The sequence below is a fragment of the Amphibalanus amphitrite genome, unplaced genomic scaffold (assembly GCF_019059575.1).
Source record: "Amphibalanus amphitrite isolate SeventyFive unplaced genomic scaffold, NRLGWU_Aamphi_draft 000000F_arrow, whole genome shotgun sequence".
NCBI lineage: Eukaryota > Metazoa > Arthropoda > Thecostraca > Balanomorpha > Balanidae > Amphibalanus > Amphibalanus amphitrite.
Window position 1 is genome coordinate 253,242 of NW_024881498.1, and position 7,583 is coordinate 260,824.

Below are 7,583 nucleotides of genomic sequence, written 5' to 3' on the forward strand. Positions count from 1 at the left end.
TCAAGTGCCCCAAGGTACGGTTCAGTTTTTGGTGAATAGCTTCGCAAAAAACGGCCGCAGAGCGCTGATTTTGGCAGCATTGTGTTCGCCTCGCTCAGGCGCGTCGAATGATATACTTTTTGTCCGGGTCAGGTCAACTTGGGGTGTTGACCTCAGGTCAAGGTCAGGTCAGCACCCCCAGGTCACGAAGTTGGTCGAAAGAGGTCATGTCGCATATCATTCGATTCGGCAGGCCTTCCTGAGTCCATTGGTGGCTTTCCCGACTCGCGAGCTCAATTTGATCAAGAGTTATTGACGAAAAACTAATATGACCTTGATGACGTCATAAATGACGTCACGCAAGGTCAACATTGCAAAAGTGACGCATCTAACCTTACAAGGAGTGCACCAAATCACGATTCTGTGTGCTTGAGATAGTTAGAGATCGTTCCCGGCGCCAGAATAGCAGTTTTCATTTTTCCCCATTGACTTATAATGGTGAGGTCACGAAAATGACCTGACCTCATATGACCTTTAGGAAAAATCCGAGATATACAAGTTGTGGGACTCATAATGGATACTAGATCCTGCAAGTTTCATTTCCCTGTGACATCTCTGGCAGTGAGGGCGTTGCGAAGTTGCGACATCTGAAGACCGTGCGGAGGTTCACTTATGACGTCATAGGTCAGTGACCTGACCTGATCCAAAAATGCGGTTGGTGTCAAAAGATCGGGCTTGGATCAAAGGTCAGGTATGCCAAGTTTCAGCTCTCTATCGCCAGCGTGTTCGGAGCTATCGCGAAAAAACCCTATGGGGGGGCCCGCCCCCCCCCCCCCTCGGCCGGCGAGGGTTAAAGTGGTGCCAATCGAAACCTGGACATTTGGAGTGCTAATTTTGTCCAATGTCCAATTCGGAATTGGTTGGACAAAGGTAGCAGACTGGACAACATTGGACGATGGCTTGCTACACTTCAGCGCTTTTTATAAAGTAATCGTGCACAGCATTGATTGGCGAATGGAAAGCTTGTTTAGCTCTCAATATAATGAACACTTTTCGGCTGGTAAAATTATATGATAAGCAATATAAATGACGGTTTTGAGTGTTGATAGCTGCAAAATTTTCGGACATATTTGGACAAATAGTTGACTCTAACATTTTTGGACGGAAAATCAACAAAAATGCCGGACAGTAGACGGATATTAGACGTAACTTTTCTAAAACTGGCATCACTTATCTGCTACTGCCTTGGGTCGAAAATATTGGCAAAAAAAACTGGGGGCGTTGTTTTTTTCGGAGCTATCCCTGTCTTCATTCAAATTCTCACACTATGTTCAAATTACCCCACGCTAAAAGTTATTTTGCCATTATAAAAAACAGGGTTCAAAAGCAAATTTCTTGGATTGAAGGCACTGATTAGGTCATTATGCAACAAAAGCCGTTGCGTATCAGGCGCTAGCAATGCAAGATTTTGCGCTGCAATGAAGTTGCAATGACGTGTTGTTAGGCGTTTTTCCTTGCGAAATTGATTTTTTACACTGTGCGTCAACATCTTCATTCCCTGAAACTTTAAACCCCGTTCATATGATAGCCCTTTTAGTTACGATAATTTCTCCCATTGGTCTTATTGTCATGCCACTTATGGATTTTCCGTAATTTTCTGTTATTCACACTATGTTCAAATTGCCCCACATGTTCAAATTACCCCACCCTACCCTATCCATGGAAAAATACCGAAACCAAACCGACTTGGGAATTTGAGGAAAATACCAACTTTTTACCAAATTTTCAGCCTCTTTACATTAGTGAGGATTCATAATACCAACAAAATACCAAATCCACTCGCCTTGAAATACCAAATACCAAGTTGGTATCGGTTTGGTATCGGTATACCAAAAGGTTGGTATCCGAATGACATCTCTACTGTACGGTTCTCCAGGGTATTAGTCGTTGGTCGCTCAGCGAGCGGGAGGGCAACCAGTTCCGCCTTTGTATCGCATGACCCATTGCTCCGCCCAGTTACGCACGAGCGTACTCCACGCCGCGTAGTAGCGTGGGGAGGGGAGGGTTAGAATGGTGGCATGTTTAGAGGATAGAACCGGTTTCCGCCCGCCAAAACGCCACGCCAGCGCCCACCGACATGGAGCGGGGTCAGTGAGCAGGGAACTGGGAAAGGTCATAGGTCAGATACAACGTAGAGCGCTGTGTCTTCTTCCCCTCCGCGTGTAACGACCGCACGACAGCGGCCGGCGGCTTATCAGGCTTGACATGTCAAGGTCACCCGCAGTCACTGGGCTCGGAGGGTTGGTAGAGAGCGTGTCCGCGGCTAACGACAGTCTCGATCATGTGTTATGGTGCCGATAGACTAGCGTGGGTAACAAGTTTTTGTTCAATGCACAAGACTATTCGGTTGCGTCATTTGCTTAAATGCCTTGTAATGTGCATTTAACCCAAATTAAACCTCGCCGGCCGAGAGGAGAAGAGGAATGGGGGAGGCGGTTGCCGCCTCCACGTGTTTTTATTTGTGATAGCTGCGAGAGCTGAAATTTGGCAAACCTAGCCTTTAATTCAATCCGAATCTTGTGACAGCAACTGAATTTTAACCCTCGCCCGTCGTGGTGTTTTGCCAGCATCTAGCGTTTGTATAGGGGGACGGGGTCCTTTAGACCCCTCTTGCCGTTTGGCCCCTGATCGAGTTAGAGCTTTGCGAAAAAAACGAGCGTGTTTCCCTTGACGATAGGAAGTCGATGATACCCAATTTTAAGTTTTAGGTCATTAGTTGACAGGTCAATGACCCAAAAGTCGGAAAAATTGGGACCTGCAAGAACTTCATAAAACCAGTATAACGCCTCATGGGGTGACTAACAGAGCGAGCGAGAGGGTGAGCCTTGCACGTGCGAAATTTCGAGGGGGTACCTCCAGCTGACTTGTGCACGGCACCCTACTAACCGGTCTCTAGCGATGTGCCAAATTTGAGCACAATCGGCCCAGCCGTTCTCGAGATCTGGAAGCGGCACCCTGCACGTGCGCACGTGCCAAATGGGTCCCAACTGACTTTTGCACGGCACCCTACTAACCGGTCCCTAACCATGTACCAAATTTGAGCGTCATCGGTCCATACGTTCTTGAGATCTGGAATCGACCCCTGCACGTGCGCACGTGCAGCAGCACCCCAACTCTGGCACATGGATATGCATTGCCTAGTGGGTGCCTACCTACATACATGCCAACTTTCAGCGCAATCGGCCAAGTAGTTAGCGAGATATTGCAACAATTACAAAAGTGACACCTCTTCGTTTTGCACGTGGCATGTGCATAAGGGGTCACCCACATGCATCAGGAATAGTCCAATACTTGGTAGAAGGAATGAAGCTACCCCACAAAAATTACCGCGTGTAAATCGGTCAAGTGGTTGCTGAGATATAAGCGTCGCAAAATCGTGACCACGGCCGGCCGGCCGGACGTGGGTTTAGGGAGTGCTGATCACGAATTTCATGTTAGTTTTAATCGCAGGTGATGTTTCCATGATTTTAGGCCAGGTCGGGTCAGGTCAAGGTCAAGGTCAAGTCAACCAGTAAACGTCCTGTCAGCTCTATCCGTTGTAGATGTCAACCACCACAGACAACTTCGTAATATGTCACGAAGGAACCAAAACTACTTGGTAAATGTTCATATGGTTATTGGTTGCTAAATGCAAAATCAACTCCAAGATCTACCCTAAAAAAACATGTAAAACTCGAGAAAGTGAACCAAGGTTATCAAAGGTCAATGGCCTGACCTGACCTTCACGTTGCCTTGACACCCACCCATGGGATCAAAATCATTCCACATGTTTGAACGTTTAAAGCAACGACAAGACTAGATACCCGCGCGCTGCGCGCATACGCCGTGAGCATACGCCATACGCCGAATCGCGATTCTGGCCAAACATGGTGTCGAAAAAGGTCAAAGGTCATTTGGGTCAAGGTCATTAAAGTTTTTATAGTAGGTGTAAAGTTGATTGACTCGAGGGAACTGAGAGTTCTGCCGCGATCAGCCGCTTTTTGCGCGAGTTATTCGCGAAAAACTGGGGGCTGGGGTGGGGTCCGTCCGACACCCCACTCTGGGTGCCAAGGTTAAGGTCAGGTCATTGACATTTAACGTCAAAAGTGAGCCTCGGTAGGATCCTAAATTGTCGCGACTTCGCAACCCCCTTCGTTCCAAACACCTCCGGGGAATGAAGCTTATAGTATCTAGCACTATCTTCCAGAGGTCTCACAACTTGTGTGTGGTTATCTCGTATTTGTTTTTTCTGAAGAGTCGCCTGGGGTCAGGTCGGTCACGCGACCTCACAATTATTTATCAATGGAGAAATATGAAAATTGATTTTTTGGCGCCGGGAGAGATCTAAAACTGTCTAAAGTGCATTAATTTGTGATTTTTTACAATCCTTGCAAGCCCCAGTATTCACTTTTGCATTGTTGATCTTAGGCGACTTCATTCAAGATATCTCTAAGATCATAGGAGTTTTCACCAAAAAGTGTCGACCGAATTAAGCTAGCGAGTCGGGAAGCCACCAGTGGACTTACGAGGACCTACCGAATCGAATGATAAGCGGTAGGCCAAGGGGCAATGCTAGGCATCGCCGGACCGCAGGTTGTTTAAAAAAAAAAAACGCAGAAACGCATCAGGGGCCGTTGGAAGCAGGAACTGAGCTGTTTACGACTCTCTACTAACCGTTTTCTAGCGGTGTGCTAAGTTTGAGTGAGATCGGTCCAGCAGTTCCCGAGTAAAAATCGTCCATGACGTACCGCCTGCTGCACGCTACCACCGCAAGGTCACCAACTCAGGTAGGCAACCCGCACAGCATCGGCATCCGCGGGCAGTCAGCTGACTGACCGGCCGGCAGCCGGTGAGGTGGGGCCGCGGACGGCTGACCCGCCGGGCGGCGAGGGAGGGGAGAGGTGGGCGAAGCTCGAACACCCGGCTGCACCCGACGAACCAATCTGAGAAATCACCGACCGGTCCGAAGTCACCGCCCAATGAAACATTCCAAGCAAACCACATCAGCCAGGTCATCAGAAATTACATTACATCACATCGCGTCTACCCAGTGCACGTGAATGCCGTCTTAAAGGGAGATAATGAGCTTTCTTTTTTCTTTAATAAAAATTACTCGACATCTATACTATTTCTACTGTAGTTTCTATAAAATATGAAATTTTCCTAGCACATTTTCGTATGTGAAAAAGGTTTTTATTTTTGCAAAAAAGAAGCAGTACTTGCAGTACTTGTAACACCCACCGAAATGCGTTGTCCTTCTTGTCCTTCTCTATAAAAAAGTCGCAGTATATGGCGCTTTTGTTTCAAACAGCGACGCTTGGGTTTTTGTTTATGTTATCGCCTTGTCGTTGCTTGGTTGTAAGGATTCTAATTTGAATTAGAGTTAATTCGGTTTAGAATTAATTAGATTCGTACATAGTGCCTACTCTTCTTTGTTTCCAAGTATTATTTTGCGCCACAAATGAACGGCATGCGCCAGAAACGCAGCCAAATCTTGCGATTGCGACTACGAAATTCATTATTTTGGCCTCAGAGCCTGAAGCGAAAAATACAAGCATATTTATTTCAAAAAGACTTCAGGTTTGTCGAACGGTGTTATGAGAATTTTGATAACAGTACTGCATAAGTTTTTCAGTGATGCCGCAAAAGTGTTGTATCTATCTTCTTTTATTGTGCAGTCGGCGGGACCGATTCAAAATTGAGTCGTTGCTACTAAAATAGCAGCATATGGCCTCAGATGATGAACAGGAAAAATAGTTGCGTAAATTTATACATAAACCACCCCCAAACCATGAATATCTTTTGAAGGCACTATAGACGACCATTAACTAACTAGATGTGATGAAGATCAAATGTAAGGAATACGCTCATTTTACAAAATTACATGCAAGTACCAAAAAGTGATGTAAGTACTTATTCAACGGTCATTTTCAGCGCTCCCCGCTAACGTGACTTCAAGTTGAGATATTTGCGGCAAGGTACCGCATTGAGCAAAATGGTTTTAATTTACATTATAACTTGTTGTGTTTTGTCAGAAAATGATCCTAACTCAGATTTTGTGGAAAAAGGTCATTATCTCCCTTTAAGGCCGCCCCACACTGGACCTCGCATGCGGGTTGCGAGTTTGCGGGTTTTAACCTTCGCCCCAGTGCACGGTAGGCGATCGGGCCGGTCTAGCCTCGCGAAACCTCAAAGACATTTTTTTCCGAAAATTGGAAAACAACGCATACTAGTCGACAGAAAATTCATCAAAGAATACGATTAGTGCATTTGCATGGCTCAGGAGACATTTTTTCGTAGACAAAAGTATCGTTAAAGACAGCGTTCCGTAACACTTCATAAGGGGGATAAATGATAATCACAGCCGATTTTTACGCTCTTTGAATATTTTGCGGAACGATGAAATTGCTAGGTGTTGAGCATCCATTTCGCATGGAAAGTGAAATTTAGGTGTTTAGACGATTCCGCCATAGAAAGCAAGTAGACAAAATTAGTTCAAAATGTCTTATGATTAGGTTAACTTTTTATATTTTTTTCTACCACTGAACATTACGTTCACTGAATTAACCAAGCCCAGCAAAAAAAGTTTTACGAGGATGAACTGAAAATAATGCTGTATCGCATGCACTAAGACACTATCTATTAGGGGAGCCAGTGAAAATTTGCAGCAACTTGCAGCCCTAGCATCCAGACACTTTTTTCTTCTAAGGGTTGGCCGTGGCTTGGTGCACTTGAGCACAAGTGGCAAATGCCCCAAAGGGTGTTTTCGCGATAGCTCAAAACACCCAGGCAATAGAGAGCTGCAACCTGGCATACCTGACCTTTGATGCACGCTGGATCTTGTGACACCAGCCGCACTTTCAAGTCAGGTCAGGTCACTGACCTATGACGTCATAAATGAACCTCTGCACGATCCTCAGATGTCGCAACCTTGCAACGCTCTCAGTGCCAGAGTAACTTTCACAGGGAGGTGAGACTTGCAGGACTTATTGTCCTTCAGAGGTCTTACAACTTGCATATCTCAGATTTTTCCTAAATGTCACATAAAGTCAGGTTGGTCACGTGACCTCACCTATAAGTCAATGGGGAAATATGAAAACTGTTATTTTGGCGCCAGGAATGATATTCAATTGTCTCAAATACATGGAATCGTTACTTCCTGCACTCCTTGCAAGATCTGATGCTGCATTTTTGCATTGTTGACCTTGCATGACGTCATTTATGACGTCATTAGGGTCATACGAGTTTTTCGTCAATAACTCCCAATCAAATTGAGCTAGAGAGTCGACAAGGTCACCAATGGACTCCGGAAGACCTGCCGAATCGAATGATATGCGATATGACCTCCTTCGACCAGCTTCGTGATTTGAAGACCTCTGACCTGACCTTGACTCGAGGTCAAGGCCAGGTTGACCTTACGGTGGCCTCACTCAAACAAAAGTATACCATTCGACGCGCCTGAGCAAGGCGAACACGACGATGTCAAAATCGTGGTTCTGCGGCCATTTTTTGCGAAGCTATTTACCAAAAACCAAACCCGCTGCTTGGGTCATGTTATGAAATGG